At 40.1% G+C, this 16,686-nt stretch overlaps 1 long non-coding RNA gene across 2 annotated transcripts in view; it reads right to left on the bottom strand.

The window, feature by feature from the left end:
- The window catches only part of LOC140697876 (uncharacterized), a 157,715-nt gene that overhangs the window by 98,564 nt on the left and 42,465 nt on the right, over window positions 1-16,686 (bottom strand). Inside the window, exon 6 of one of the 2 annotated variants that reach the window (XR_012075255.1) lies at window positions 1,565-1,855. The exons of the other annotated variant lie outside the window; for it this stretch is intronic. This is a non-coding gene — a long non-coding RNA (uncharacterized lncRNA). Of the gene's footprint in view, window positions 1-1,564; window positions 1,856-16,686 lie in introns of those variants that run through there. 2 annotated transcript variants of the gene reach the window in all.

Consider the following 16,686-nt stretch of genomic DNA (forward strand, 5'->3'; position numbering starts at 1 on the left):
GGACATGTATTATGTTCCGTGCACTTCCAAACAGGCTACCTCATTTAATCCCCTCATTACTATTCCCACACTAGAGACAAATAAATATATTCACAAGAATATATATATATATATATATATATATATATATATATATACACATACATATACATATTCACAAGAAGCCAGCTGCCAGATGCAGAGAAAAGAGCATGGGATATGAAGTGAGAAGATGGGTTGGAGTCACTGTCCCACATCCCCCAGCTGTTTGGTCTCTAGTTTAACTTTTACCTAAGGTGCGTACTGGCATACACCTATTCATACAGACTCTGCATCCTTCTTTCCCCATGCTCAAGAATGTGACTCTCCAGTGTCAAGGCTAGAATTCAAATTCAGATCTATTAATTTAAAAATCAATAAATAACATTTCTTTATTCTGCAGAGGGGGTGGCAGAGTCTGCCCTGAGCAGAAGGTGACTCAGAGTGTTTCAAGAAAGAGCAGAGAGAGCTCAGAGGCCGGGGAGCCAGCAAGACCGAGGCCATGTAGGGCCCCCCTCTGATGAGTCGGGGAGTAGCAGTCTGCAAGACACGACTGACAAAGCACATCATCTTTCACCTCTCCTTTTTGCTGATTATAAAAAAAGTACATCTAGATGCTGAATATAAAGCAGCAGGGCTTTGGCTAAGGAGATGTCTCACTCTGAAATATATAAATCTTGAAGACATAAATTATATATATATAATACGGTTTCACAGAGACCATACCTCCCCAGACAATGAAACATTCCATCTCTGGAAATAGCAAAATAAAAATAATACCCACTAATAACAGAAAAAAATATCAGCTATAGTTATACCACCCTTAAAGAGCTACTGTTAACATTTTGGTACATTTACGTCCAGTTTTTTTTATGCATATATATTGTGTATTTGCATAGAGTATATAGGTATATAGATTAGATAGGTAGATAGATAGATACAAAAAAGGTGAGATCATATGTTTGTACAGCTCTGTACTCTGCTCTTCTGGATTAACCTAAATTGTTAATGAAATTTTCCAGACTTCAATCTTTCATTGTGGGTATGGTGGCTACTTCCAATTTTTTTAACCATTATAAACAATGCTACAAGCGCATCCTTACATATAATTTGGCAAAGCCTTTTTCAACTTTCAGAAACCTGCTCTAGGTAAATATAGAGCATGTTACCAGTGTTTACTATGTGCCAAACACCGTGCTTTGGTTTGCGAGCATTACCTCAGTCCCTGCCAAAATCTTATGAGATAATCTATAATTAATAGTTCCTTTTACAGCTAAGAAAACTGACTTTAAAGAGAGAATAAATATCTCACCCCAGTTCACAGAGAAGTAACAGAGCCAGGATTCAAATACATCCAGTTTGCCTCCAGAGCCTAGACTTTAAATAAGAGTGGTGCCAGACCTGCAAAGTCTTCTAGCATTCTCCCTCCCTGAAAGGGGCTTTCCGTCCACATCAGATGAGTGTACGGAACCTGTCCGATTAGACAGCCCACCTGAGATGGCCTGGGAAGACTCAGGAATCTGGACTTGCCTTGGGGCTTCTGGGATCAAGGTGTCATTTACATGTAACCACCTGGTCTGTGAGGTGTTTGCACCAAACAGCCCCTGAGACTATGCTGCTAACAACAAAAAGGACATTTACTTCAACGACTCTGACAACACACAACCTAATTAAGCCACACTGCAGATGATTCCGCAGGCTCTTCCCCTCAAGCTGACTTTTCATCTTGTTGCTTCAGAACACATCTTTCTTTTCTAAGTGTGTCTTCTCCCGGTTTCTGCAGACACAAATTTGTCGTCATCCAGTATGTAACAAACCTGACCTGTGAAGATTAAGCCTATTGAGGAAACACACAAGAGATTTATAATTAGTTTTAGGGGGAAAATAAATTAGAATTACTAAAGTTACAAAAACAAGTTTTGAATAACACCCTACTTTTTCATGAAAATTAAACATCTGTTCCCGGCTCACCTTTGAGGAAAGATACAAACAAGACACGGTGAAAGGAGTCCCAAAAAGCGACCTTGCCTTCCCGGACTGAGGGCAGCATATGTAAAGGGGAGTGAAGGACGTGAAAGGAAAGGGTTTTAATCGGAGCTGGCGCAAAGGTGGCAGGCAGCGTGCAGCCACCGATCGAGAGGCTTGGTACAGAGGCAGCGCCTGGCGGTAATGCGAGCCAGCTGAAGAAGGGAAAACTCGAGATGGGTATCAGAGAAGACTTCCTGGCGGGGAGAACTGCTGGATTAGAGAAAGACCTCCCCGGGGAAGGGCGGGGAGCTCCCTCACGCGGGACACTGGAAACCAGACGGCACGACAGCCACGGCCGCGCTGAAGGAGGAAAGCCTGTACGAACAGAGGATGAAGCGGATAACCCGCGAGGCCTTCCGTTCCTGGAGTTCCTTTGATTACAGTCACACAGTCCCTCGGGGATGCAGGAGAGATGGGAGGGGTGGGGTGCTTTACATTTTCAAGTGAACTTAACTCTGATGGAAGGTGCTGGACTGACATCCTAAGAGACAAAAGCTCCCTATTCATCCGCACAACATTGGCAGAGATCCGTTTCCCCCCTGGGCTTTACCAAACGAGTCCCCAGCCCCAGCATTCAAGGAGAAGGAAAGCTGTGTCCTTTCTCCCCTTGACTCCTGGCTTCTCCTCATCACTTCACAACAACAAAAGCGTCGTTAGTTTGAAACACTGGCCCTTTAACACTGGATCTTCCCTTCCCCTCATCCCACTCCAACAGCTGAAATGCTACATTTTGAAGGCACCACGCAGAATCTTTTAAAGCTTCCATTTAAGAAGCATTAAAATAAGCAAACCACTGTCCTTTCAAGGGATGGTGTGTGGCAGCAAGCCTTGGTCTCTGCTATTCTCCTTCCTACGTGGACAGATGTAAAGAAGGAAGGATGGGCAGATGGACTGGGACTTAATTCCTCTGCTTCTCAGTCTCCAACAGGAGCTTTCAATGCCACTTCCTGCTCCCTTTCCATTCTTCTTCATCTTCCATCTCCTTCCACACCTCTCCCCCCAAAGAATAATTTTTGTCCTTCCTTAAATTCGTTTGGAACATGCCAGAATGACAGATCTCAGTTATACGGATTTGGAGTTGAGATCTCCACGCACCAGACACTGTGCCAGTTAATTCATTTCAGATCTCTTGTCTCTCGTGCAGCTCTCCTGAGTTTCTCAATCCCTTACTTGAATTTTTGCAGAAGTAACCTCAAAGTGCTGGCAAAGATCTGCATGTAAACCAAACAGTAACATTTATCTGAGACCCGGCACTTCGATCTTCTTTGCAAAGTGCCTGTATATTTGGGTGTTGAGTTTTCCATATATCTCTCTTCTGCCCGAGCCAGACATCACTGGCATGTCCACATAATTTGCCCACCTTCTTATTATATGAAGCCTTGGTCTCTCTATGTCCTGATGCAGATTTTTTTGTCTGCTTCTCTAGAAGGTGTGTGAGCAGAATGCATGCTGCCTTTATATTGTACATTGGGCTGCGTAGACCTGACCAGCCATGCCTCCTGTCCATAGGGATTCAAACCTCAGAGAGGCAAAAGCTTCAATTCAAGCAATGGTGCAGGAGGTGTGACAGCATTTGCCTTGGGTCCCAGTACTGATCTCAGGGATATTCGGCATAAAGAGAAAAATCCCATTTTGACTGCCCCTGTTTTGTGCAGTGATTGTTAACAAAATTCCCTGCATGTTCTAACAATGAGCATATTCAATTACTAATTTCCTGTAGAAAGTTTCTCTTACACTTCAATGGATTTGGGTGAAAACAAGGCCTGGCATGTGACCCCACAAGGGTGCGGATGATGTCCTGGCCGATGCTTGCCCGAAGGGGTTGGAACTTGTTCTTCCCCCTCGATGTTTAAGTAATCAAACGAACATCTACTCCATGACACAGACTGCTGAACTGGTCAGGAAGTAGCTGTTACCTTTGGTTTCCTGCTCCTTCATTGCAGACAAAAGCCTGCTCTATAGTTACCTCCAACTGGCGTATGGTGTACATTGCAGATCACAATGCAGGTGAGAAATGAATCCTGTGAGAATCCGAGTGACCTGACCCAAGACCCCACTCACAAGTGGGCAGACAACCTGGAGCCTGTAAACACCCTGCTTTTAAGTTACTGAAGAGCAATTTTAAAAAATTAAAAATAACAGAGCAATAGAACACAATGACTCTCCAATGAAGAGTAGTTATTTCCATGGCAAATAAGAAGAGAGTGACTTCACACGTACAACACCCAAGGGTAAAGCATGGTCAAGCATAAGAAATGCACCTCGGTGCATAATCACCTCCTTGTATACACTTACTGTCCCAAAGTCTCCTGCTTCAGGACTTGTGTCTCTCCACACCAAAACCAGCTAGCAAGGGAAAGTTTCCCTGATGTAATACAGAAGGGCTGTGATAACCTCTCCGTAACGCCTGGAATAAACGAATCGCTCTATCTGCAGACACTCAGCCCATTGACTCCCTCAGAATTCTAACATTGCAGCTGAATTATCACTTAGTCCTTCAATCTCCAAACAGAAGTGCCACTGGCCAAGCGTGCCTCTCCTGCAGTACAGGCCCACAGCCTTCCCAGGATGTAGCACCGCTGGCTGTCAGTCAAAGAGACTAACCCACCTAGCGGGGGGCCCGTGGCCTTGCAGGCCGCTATCTAGTACACGGGCCACCCAGCACGGCTGAGGTTGTGCTGGGTCTTTTACACAAGGACCAAGTTCTTGACCAAAAGGATCTGATGCCTTTCTTTAGACTCAACCCTTTCCACATGGTTTTTACTTTCATTTTAACTCTCTTGTAAGGAGACCTACCATTCAGCTGAGTCTCCTCTATAATAAAGAAGCTCTTATTCTGAACACATAAAGTAAGTCATAGGCTTACAAAGAGTTTGCCTATTGCCCCAGAGCCCCTTTGGATCCATATACTCAACCCACATCAGTACAACCCCACTGGAATGCCAGGGCCAGTTCTGGACATGCAGGAGCTAGGTTCTCTCAAAGCTTTCTTGATTTGAATTGACTAAGGGGATCCATGAAAGTTTATATATAACTGTCCCAAGACACCACCTGCCTCATTTCTTAATTTGAAATTTCTTCCTAGGGAAGCTCACGCACAACCAGAAGCTCATGGTTAAAATTGTAAAAGGAAACTAAGACCTATGTTAAGTTGGATTATGAATTCCCACTCACGGATGATAAACCTGAGGCTCAGAAAAGTTAAGAGATCTGCCCAAGTTCATATAACCAGTATGCAATGGAGTTGAAACTTGAGCCCAGGTCCTCTGAAGCTTCGAGTTCTTTCAGTTCTACCAAAGTTTATCAGAATGCATTTACTCCTTGAATTCAAAGGTATAAAATAAAGAACAGATACTTCAATGGAAAGGAATATAGCATTAAGAAAAATGAGGTGCCAGGGTAGTGGAAACAGACATTAAAATAGAAATAGTTTACGTAAAAATCACACCACCCACTCATGAGTTTTACCTGCAGCCAACAACCTTATTATATTTCCCAGAAATAGTAATTCAGAGGCTTTATCCCTGCAAATATATACAAAGGGTACTTTTCTTGTTTCCAGGGGAAAATATCAGTGATTCTAGCAGATAATTTCTAGCCTTGTGCTGCCCACTTCAACCCCCTTTTAATCCCTCACATCCTGCTTGCAGTTAATGGAATGCAGAATTCTATCTAGCTCTGTTCTGCAGATCTCCCAGCAGGACGTCATTGCTGTGTATCAGTTACTAGGTGTGGGTTTCCTTCTGCACCAGCTTGTCTGCCTTCCCAGGGATGAAATGAAGATTTCCCCACGGAGAGAACCCAACATCGTTGCCTCTTGCCTGGTCAGCTTCCCTGGACCGCCAGTGGCGGACTTCGCTTCCAACAACAGCAGGCTGTGTATCCATAACAAAGGCAGCAGGGGGCTGTGACCTGGCCGTCTTCAACTCTGTCATTTAGCCAAGATGGTTTCCTAAGCCTTGCCCCAGAGCCCTAAGCTTCTGGTCTTTGGTGGCCCTACCACCTGGCCTACACTAATGGGTCAGCAGATAAGATGAGTCTAGGTCCACCCCTCCTTGACTCACCAGAGCCCTGTGACTATGCTGAATAAACGTTGACTTCCTTTGCTCAAATAGCCAGAGAACATCTGCCAAGAAGGCAAGTGACCTGATGCCATAACCATATATATCACTTGGAAAGGCAAAATGCATAAATACTGGCCAGAATTACCACATTGTAATGCTATCCTGAAGCAAGAAATAAACAAGTGCTTTAAATTCTGTGATGACTTTATTTTAAATTATAAAGTAAAATATGGTGTGTTCATTAAAGTACACTGCATTTATTAAAATATATATGCTGAAATTCTGGAGAGAAGTATGAGAATTTTGTCCTTGAATTAATTTAACTGTTCCTTCCTAGGGAAATATGCCTAGTAGGATCTGGTATAATAATAAAAGTAGCTCCAACTCTGCAAAGTATTTCACATTACTGTCACCAAAGCAGGGAGAGGCGAAAGGAGAACACACACACGCAATGCTCACTTGTTTAAAATAATAAGAGTTTTAAAACATCAGTTGCATCCAATCCATTTTATTAACTTTGAAAAATATACAAGCTAAATGTAGTCATTATAAACATTAAGGAAAATAATCAAAAAAAGAGAAAAATAAAAATCAACTATAGTCATACATCCTTGACATAACTACTCTAAATGCCTTGGGATTTGTATCCCTCTAGACCTTTCCTGTGTGTGTGATCCTTGCAGTTTGTAATTTTCTAACTATAATTAATAGAGCACAAAGCTTATTCCATATCAGTAAACATACACCTGCACTTCAAAATTTCAGCCTACATTTTATTGAAAATGTGCCCTTTAATAAAGGCACTTACCAGTTAAGCCTGGCTTTACCAATAATGCGATTGCCTCATACCATGTGCCTCCTGAAGCAATGCAGTAGGAGGTGCACACATCACCTATACAGTGTTCTTGCCTGGTGTGTTTAAGCTGAATTTAATCAAGAAGAAACAGATTAATCCTGAACATGGGCATTCTGTCAGAAAGCTGGTCTGGACTTTTCAAAGGATTTGATGTCATGGAAAGACAGGGGAACAGCGTTCTAGACAGAGGGGCACTGAAGATACACCGTTGCCAATGCCATCAATGAAACTTCATTGGAATTTGGATCAGAAGAAAAGAATGTAGGGGAGGGTATGGCTCAGTGGAAGAGTGTGTGCTTAGCATGCACAAGGTCCTGTGTTCAATCCCTAGTACCTCCATTAATAAATAAATAAATCTAAGTAACACCACCCCCCCCCCAAAAAAAACAAAAAAAAATGGACTTTGATCCATAAACCACATCAAAAAACAATAATAATAAAGAATTTTTGGGTCAATTTAAATATGTTTGTGAATGATATTATTGAATTAATGATGATCTTCTCAGGTGTGGTAATGATGTGGTGAGAGAGGGTACTTTTACTCTTGGGAGAGGCCTAATGAATGAAGTACTAAGAGGCTCATTGTCATGATACTGATAGCCTGCTTTCAGTAGGGTTAGCCAAAGGGAAGAATGTGCATAAAGATATATATATAGAGAGAGAGAGAGAGGGAGAGAGAAAGAGAAGGTACGGCAAGTTGTTAACAGATACTCAGTGCACCATTCTTTCAACTTTGTGTGTTCGAAATGTTTCAAAGTAATATATATTTATACTTACATATAAATATAAGATATATTTACATGTAAAATATATAATACACATATTTCTAACCCATCACATTTAATGACTAAATATGATTCTATTATATGGATTTACAATAATCTACTTAACAATTTCCTAGTTTCAATAATTCATTTATTCCCATTTTTAATTAATAAGAAGTTTCAAGGGGAATTCTTAATTGTTTGCACAAATTTTTAGCAATTTATTTTGGGAAAACTCCTAGAAACAGTTGCTCAATCAAGTTCATGGACATTTTTTAAGTTTTTGGTACTACAACCTGTAACACAACTATTCGATTCAGCCCTGAAAATTTTCTGTGGCCCTCAATCCCCAGGACCTAATAATTCTCTTTAAAATGATTAGATTTGTCAAAGCTTCTAGTGCCAATATTCTATTTCCTGGGCTATTTATTAAAATCATGCTCTTAGTTCTTGACAACACCTCATAACTTTATGTGCATAACCATGGACATGTCCATCTCTACCAAAAACTGCTTTCACTGTAAACTGAAGTCCCTTTGTGGAACTTAGGAATTTTCAGTTGCCTTTCCTGTCCTGTCCATCTGCTCTAAAAATATCTGTCTTAACTACTGGCAGCAAAGTATCTTTGGTCATCGTCCTCAATATATGTGGCACTACCCTGGCCCTACCAGAGGTTAAACCGAGCTGTGTGCCACAGCCAGCAACACTGTGTGAGACAACCTTTCTGATGAAGACAGTCTGAATCCTGCTATAGGGTATCACAGCCTGGACCACTGCTTCCAAGGATTCATCACCCAACATTCACTGTGTGATACACACATCATTAAAATGGACACTTATCAGGCAGCCCAAACCAAACCTTAGCCAGTTTCAGAGCAGTTCTTCACAAGTCTGGTCTATTGAACAAGCCATGCTTACTGTTATAACACAGTCAGGTGCTGCTAATTCACTTGTGTTCTCTCTCTCTCTCTTTTCCTCTTAAACGCACACACACACACACACACACACACACACACATTTTCCCCACACTTGAGCATGTGCGGAATATTTTCCAGGACCTGGAAAGTGACTAAGTGACCAAAATGGAAAGGAAAGTTTAAAAAAGAAAAAAAAAAGACATAATCCTCTTATATAGCATATTTTCTGTCACTAGAAGTGAGACAGTTGACCCAAGAATCCAAGCAAACGTTATTTTAGCTGGATCCCTTTCAAATAATTATAATCAAGAAACCTTCAAGTAACTAGAATCAAGGTCACCACTTATGGAATCATCGAGATAAATCCACGCCTGCTTCATGCTTCTCACAAGTTGCAGGATCGACAGTTTCTGTTATGGGTTCTAATGTGGTACTCAAGCCCAGATCACATTGACTAATAACAGAGTTCATCCAAAGAAAACAGATAATGAGTTCTGTTGAAACTGTTAATGCCTTTCCAGGGAAATTATTTTTTTTAGTAGCTCATGGGAGATCAGGATTCCAATGATTTTCGCAGTGGTTTTTGGCTATACCTCTCGCATTGAAAACACATTGGCCCTGGTTCTTCCATTGACTCATACGGTAGAACACGTTACTTCCTAGATACCATGTAGCCATGGTGGAATGTTCCTTAGGGTGAGGCAGAATATAAGAAGCACATAGGATATGCATATCCCAGGAAGGTGTGCAGAAGGCCTGGACCACGTGCACAAACTGTGTAGCCTCAGGTAAATCTCATAACCCCCCAGAACCAGAGATTCCACATTTATGTTCTGCCACAATTTCTCAAACCCACAAAGCTTCTGCATAGAATGGGTGGAAAATTCTAAAATGCAAAAGTTCCACATTTACTATATTTATTATTTATTATGATATACATTCATTCAAGGGAAAGTACTTGGTACAAATATTGAGATGGTTTTCTGGTCTATTTTTAAGGAAAATATCAGCTAACATGAGACCTTAAAAGAAGAGTCTTATTTGAAGTTATCATTAAACCATAAGTTAAAAAGGAAAATTTTAGTGGCAAAGAAAATTGTTTGAAAATTTTATCAATAAACATAACTTTTAATCAAGTATATGTTCTTATCTTTATTATACAAATCAAAAGATACACATCAGATAACTTTAAAGAAACTCAGAGGCACATTTATTTTACTTCTTAGGTCAGTGTTCAATGGGAGACCATATTCTGCCCTCCTCTGCCAGGGATGATGTATTATCTGGCTGTGACCGTAGGTCTGGAGTCTGGTGGCCACAGGAACGGCTCTCAGCTATTCCACTTAGAAGCTATGTAACTTGGGCACTTACTTTACCACTCTGAGTCTTTTTCTTTATCTGCCCAATAGGGATAAAAATCCTTTCTCTGTACATCCTGTGACTGATTTTTATTCAGAACTGACATCCTTGCCCCAATCTGGGATAACTCTGAAAGACTACTCCAGCTCCAGAACTCCCAGTAGGAGTAGCCAAGGCTTTGATTGCAAAAACATTATGATTCAGCTTCTTCTCTGTCTAATCCTGTTTTCCTTGCCCCTCAATGGTGTTGTTGCCAAGAGCACTTCCCAACATATTTACTGTACATAAATCTCAGAGGCTGTATTTAGAGAATCCAAACTATGACACACCTCTTCCGTAAACATGGAGGAAGTATCTGTGTCATAGAGGTTTGCGATGCTAAGTATACCTTCCAGAATACATCAAAACCAGGATAAACAACAAGGAAACCTTGGTGATCTGGTTTCTAGCTCCTTCAGCCCTGTCTGCTATGGAATCTTAATTAGAAACAACATAAGGAGCAACGACAGCGTCTATTATCAATTGGTGGTCCTCACTCCCAGAAGCAATTCCAGTGTTTACTTGTTTCTCTAGATTCACCTCCCATTCCCTCAGCATTTATTCTTGCTTTATCTTCCAAATATGCAAACCATGCATCTGATGGGATCTTGGTATAGCCTCAAAATTGACTCAATTTTGATCTGCAATTACACACCTGGCTCTGGCCACACTTGTTCTGATTTTATTTCTCACTCAAAGCTCTGTATGCCATAATCATTCCAATTTCATCTCTGCCACTATCCTCAACTAAATATCAGAGAACTATCAAACACAGAGAATGGGAAGACTTCAAGGCTGATATCAATTGGCTCAAGAGGCAAATGCCTCAAAACACTGAGAATGAGTTCCTTCTTCAAGAGAATGCCAAAGAACTCCCAAGTGGCATATAAAACCCTCTATCTAGAAATGAAGCCATTAGGACTATATTTAGCTCAGGACATTATCTCTTCCCATTTTACTGCTAGTTTATGTCTATTCTCTCTGGAATCTGGTTCTATGAGCTATCCAAGAAAATTATGGAAACATCTCAGAGGTATTGCTAATATCCACCTTCACCGTTGCTTCTATATTCCTGAAGATTCCAAGTGCTTCAGTCAATTCGGTGACAGCAGATGGTGATCCTCTACCTTCAGCCCCAGCTACTGACTGGGGGTGGCCTAGCCATGGTTTTCCATATGAAAGTGAAAATCAAGGCTCAAGCTAAAGACACCCCCTTGTCAGTGCCCACCTTGGCAGAATAGAGCCTCAGAAGCCCCAGCGTAGCCAACTAAACTCTCGGATTGTGAGGTTCCATAACAGCACAGACAAAACACCAGTAGAGTCAACTCGCTCCTAAAAGCGCTTAGAATATATAAACTTTTCAAATGTCTCTATGATATGAGCTTCACTTTTGAAGTGCCTCTGCGAATGCTGGCTTGTTTCCCCTTCTGCTGTTGCCACACCAAAAGGGAGTTGTCGTGTTGAACTCACTTCATGAGTGAGTCAGATCCATCCAAGAAGCAATGTTTTGAACAACGTAGTGGTAGTTATAAATGCATTATTGTGTGTTTTCCTTCACAACTTTAAACAAAGAAATTCCAGTGTTTCCAGCATGGTTTTCTTCCTTTTTTAGAACTTGGATTAGTGTCTCTTTCTCAACAAAATTTTTAGGAGACCAACTTTTCTTTTTATGATTTCTAGTTAGTAACAACAAAAACTGTATTGAAAGGAGTAAGACACGCATTTTTATGTTGTGCACAGGTCATGGTACCTCTTCAATTAAATACTTTCTGTCTCTTTAAGTGGCTATTTTCTTAATTTTCCAATGCTACATGATACTAAGTCATCAAGCAAAAAAATTACTTGAGTGTAGTTTGAATACGACTAAGGAGCCGTTATTACTGTTTAAAATCACCTCATGATCAAGAATCAAAACTGACATATGATTCATTGCACTAAAAAGGTTTAACAAGATGAATTTTTATCACTGATGGGTGCAAACTGTATCTGGCTCTCCTAAATTTAGATGGAACCTAACTGAAAATGAACATTCCTGGAGGCTTCAAATAGATTTTGCTTCTAGTTTGGCCAGAAATGAGTATAAAACTTCCTTGAAAATCCTTTGTATGTAATTCATAAAGTATTAAAAATTAAACAAATGTTATACACTCCTGACTCTGATAAATGTGAGTTGATTACACTTATAAGATTTACATTTCCTATTCCTGCTAATATTTTTTAATGTTACATCTATATTTTGAAATAATAAACATTGTATTGTTGAATGGGATTTTGTCCCCTTAGGAAGAAATGAGAGGGAAGAAGTTTGAAATAATCTTTATCCTCCCAACCACTCCTATAATTGCATGTTTATAATTATAGGAAAATATTTTTAGAAACCAACTTGAGTAATCTTGGGGAGTTCTATAAACCTTTCACAACTTTTTGAAATGGAAACAATAATTAATTTACAGTAAATGTTTGTTTCTTCATGCCTGTGTTTGAAGTATTTCTCTGAGGGTAGAGCTTTAGGGAAAAAAAAAAAAAACAGGTTAAGAAAGTTTAAAATAGCTATGGAGGTAATTTAGAAACCTTCTTTAAAAATGTTACCTGTAGCTAGAACTCAGTATAGTTTAATTCTGCATCTAGGATATAAGCTACCATGGTGGTGCCTAAGAAGTCCAATGTGTTATATCAGAAAGCACAATAGAACAAGAGTTAGGGACGGGGGGCCATGACAAGGGACCCTGTCAGGAACAAGTTATGAAAGCCAGTTAAGTCCACTGGTCCTTGGTTTCCCATCATTACCAAGGGCTCCTCCTGCTCCAACATTCTACAATTCCTTATTCACCTGACAAACTTTACCGAGAGCCTATTAAATGCAAATTTGCTTTGAAAAGATAATTTGTTACGTCATCCTCATTTAACACGATGCCAATGCCAAATATGGCATTCACTCTTCACATCATCTCCTTTAATCCTCAAAATAACCCTATTCAGATAGATAGATCAAGCATCACCAAGCTCATTTTTGAACGAGTAAACTGAGCCATGGAACAACTAAGTGACTCGTCTAGCACCAGCACAGCTAGTAACAGAATTAGTTCAAGAATTCAGGTCTCCAGAGTCCAACAGAATAACCTCTCCAATTGAGCACTTTTTGCACAAACGAAAATACCTGGCTGTATTACCGCCTTCTTATTTATTTCCCACAAGAATATCTTGCATTAGCTGTCCATGTGTTTTACAGTTATTCATACAGAATTTGAGATTGGGGCTGTGGCCTGGTTCCAACCTCTCCTCCAACATCCTAGGTGATCTTGGGCTAGTGATCCACCCACAGAATAAAGATCTACCCCCCTGGGGATACTCTTGGCACTAGGCTATGTTACTGCCTGGGTACAGTGTGAGAGAAAATATCTGTTGAGTCCTTGAACTCAGTAGGGAAGGGGAGATAAGAGCAATAAACTTTATAAATAGTTCCTACCAAAGTTTTTTCCAAAAGAAAAAAGTGAAGTTTCCAATCCTTGCTTTCTCAAAACCATTTTTGACTAACATCTCTTGGTTGTCAAGGATCCAATTAGGTCATAACGACTGTTATCATGCTTGTTTCCATGTTATATTCTCCAAATGGCAGAGCTGGTGTCAGATTCCTGGAGATGTTGTGCGGAGGGGAATAATAGGGGACTTGCAAATGTTTATGGAGGTACTAAAATATGCTATGCGCTTTTCATTTCTTGAAAACTTCAAAAAGTCAAACATTTTCTGCAGTGAAAGATTTCAACAGGGACTCTAAATTCAAGCTAAGATTTAATCCCCGGAACTCAACTTGTACTTTCAGCCTACTTCGATCATATTCTTTTTATTCCCCCTTCTTCAACCCCTAGTGGGGAAACTGATCAAACACATTCTGCACATACCTCTGAACCCACAGATTCAGCCTCCCAGCTGCAGCACCAGCCTCGCAAATTCAGAGACCATCTCCAGTTCCCAAAAGTGCAGTGGCTTTCTTAACAAGAGAAACACCTCAGACACACCCACTATTCTCAGCTTGCCTAAATTTTGCATCTCTGTCTTATCATTGACACCATTTTTTGGTACAGACTATTGGATAGAAAGGATTTCACCTTAATATTAATAGAAAGAACTTTCCTTCAGTATCTTCTATCTCCCTCCCCACATCCCAATTTCATCTTCATTTTCAATACTGCATTACAACAGCTGCCTGATTTCTCTGTCAAGGTCCTGACAGTGATGAGGTAGGTGCCAGGGTTTCAGTTGGGAAAAAATGTGGCTTCATGTAGTCTGAATGCAAAGAGTCTGGCAGATGAAAATTCAGAAATGCTGCCAATGAGGAAAATGTGTAATCTCAGAGAAAGCCCTTCACACAAATGCAGTTGACGTAGAGGAAAGGAAATCACAAAACAACAGGGCAATAACGCTAAAGACTGGTTTTCACACACCAAAAGAAAAGGAAATTCAGAGCTGACTTCCATTATCCCTTTTTATAATTCATCACAACAGGATGAAATATGCAGATGGTGTTTCCTCTAAGAGACTGGAAAAAGAGCACAAATTTCAAAATTAGATGAACACAAATGTAGCAAAATGTCTGGCTATTCTTTGCACTTTGATAGTTATCTTCCCTTTAATGTTCTTACAAAACTTTGCAACAATTAGTCTCCACACATGGTGGCTGAGAAAAGTGAGATCCAAGCCAAGAAAGTAATTCCTTCAAACACACAGAAAATCAGAGCCACAAATTGAGTTAACAACTTTCTTTTTTCATACCTGTTGTAAAGGTCACTTTCTTGGTAGCATGCTTTTCTCAAAAAGAAATTGACTTTTATTTTAAAAATTTATCAATCAAATAAATCTACTATAAGATAGATCATTGTAACAGTACTCTGAACGACACATGTTCTAGACCAAATTTTACTTCATTTGTAATAATTTGAAATTATTTGATGATACATCTTTCCCCTTACCAACTCACCTTCCAGTTCCAATGATTCAATAAATTCAAAAGGCATACTCATGTCTAATTTATTCTAAGAAAAACTTTTACTTCTATATAGTGAGACTTAAAAATCATAAAACATTGCCCTCAACCTCTAATACAGGAAAATAGCTTAAATATTTCAGATAAAATTTATACTTATATAAACAAGGTTTTGTATGCATATGTTGGGAGTTTCATTTGATTTGTTCTAAGTAATGTTTAAATTTATACCTTGATAAATTGTGAGGGAGCTTCTCCCATTCACCCCAAGATCCTTTCTGTCCCTTTTTAAATTAAATGTGTCATCATCTGGAATCTGAATTTTTTAACCAACCCAAAGTTATACCCATAGAAACTGCACTGAAGTCACAGCTTCCAGGATCCAAGCCTGACTTGGAAAGAGATTTATCCACAGTGGCTAGATGCAGCAGAGCTGGAAGAGAATTTGGCTAACAGTCAAAGAAGGAGTCAGGAGCCTTAGCCAAGAAACTGTGTCAAGCCTAGTCTGAAGGAGCAGAATAAGATCACCAGAAAGGAGAATGAGAAGTGAGGTCAAAAGGCATAAGGAAGAGAAGGACAAGAAAATCTAGAAGATCAGGAGGTAGACCCTCCACATGGAACAGGGCACGCTAGTGAAGAAGAGAGAATGAGAGTGGGAATGATGAAAAGATGCTGAAATTCCCATTTCAGTGGAGCCAGATGGCTGAATGTGACACAAAAGAGCCAGTCATGTGGGACCAAATAGGTCCAAACAAATGACATTGAAAAAACGAAAGTCAGGTGAAGGTCAATAAATGTCCACATGAAATTTTTAAAAAAATACTACTGATTCTCAATGCAGAATAAAGATAAAATAAAGACATTTTTTAAACAGGAAGGAAAACCCCAAAAGAGCTACTAGCAGACATGCATCAAAGGAATTCTGAAGGGTGTTCTTCAGGCAAGAGGAAAATGGTCCCAGATGGAAAAATTAAGATATAAGAAAGAATAAAGAGCATCAAAAAATGGCATGTTGGTTAACCTAAATGATTATAAAAGAATGTAACAATAGTAGAGTTAAGCTCAAATCTCATAAAACACAGGATGCAGGGAACGGGATTAAAATTGAAGGAATCTCAAGAAGGTTAGTGAAGGGAGATCCCAGGATGACAGCTATACTGGAAGGAGAGAGCAATTAGTTAAGATTGGAACAATGTGACTCAAGATACAGACCCATGTTGAGGACTTGGCAATCACACCTCCTTTCATCGTGAGTTGAGTGTGCCTGGGTGAGCCACACCAAACTTTTATCTATACTTGGCTTCTCCTGACTACATGCTGAGTAGGTTACTGCTCTCCACTCCATGCCCTGCAGCCTGGATGAGCTGAAGATATTCCGTTCACTCTGCGTAAGTGTTCTGCTTGGATGCTCCTGAGAGCTGGAAGTAAGCTTAGAAGCTTAGAGCAGTGGTTAGCTGAGAAGCAAAAAATAAAGAACAACTCATTTCCCTACTATTTTCCTGCTAGACTTCTAGAACCTAGACCCCAACACAATCCTGCTTACTGGCCCAACTCCAATATGCCAGCCCAATGTTTCCCAAGATTCACTCAAGATCTTAGCCAAAGACTTCTCCAGGTAAGGGGTCATGTAAACATTCAGAAAAACTGAAGCCAGACTGTG

This window comes from Vicugna pacos, chromosome 8 (assembly GCF_048564905.1).
Source record: "Vicugna pacos chromosome 8, VicPac4, whole genome shotgun sequence".
In the NCBI taxonomy this organism is placed as follows: domain Eukaryota; kingdom Metazoa; phylum Chordata; class Mammalia; order Artiodactyla; family Camelidae; genus Vicugna; species Vicugna pacos.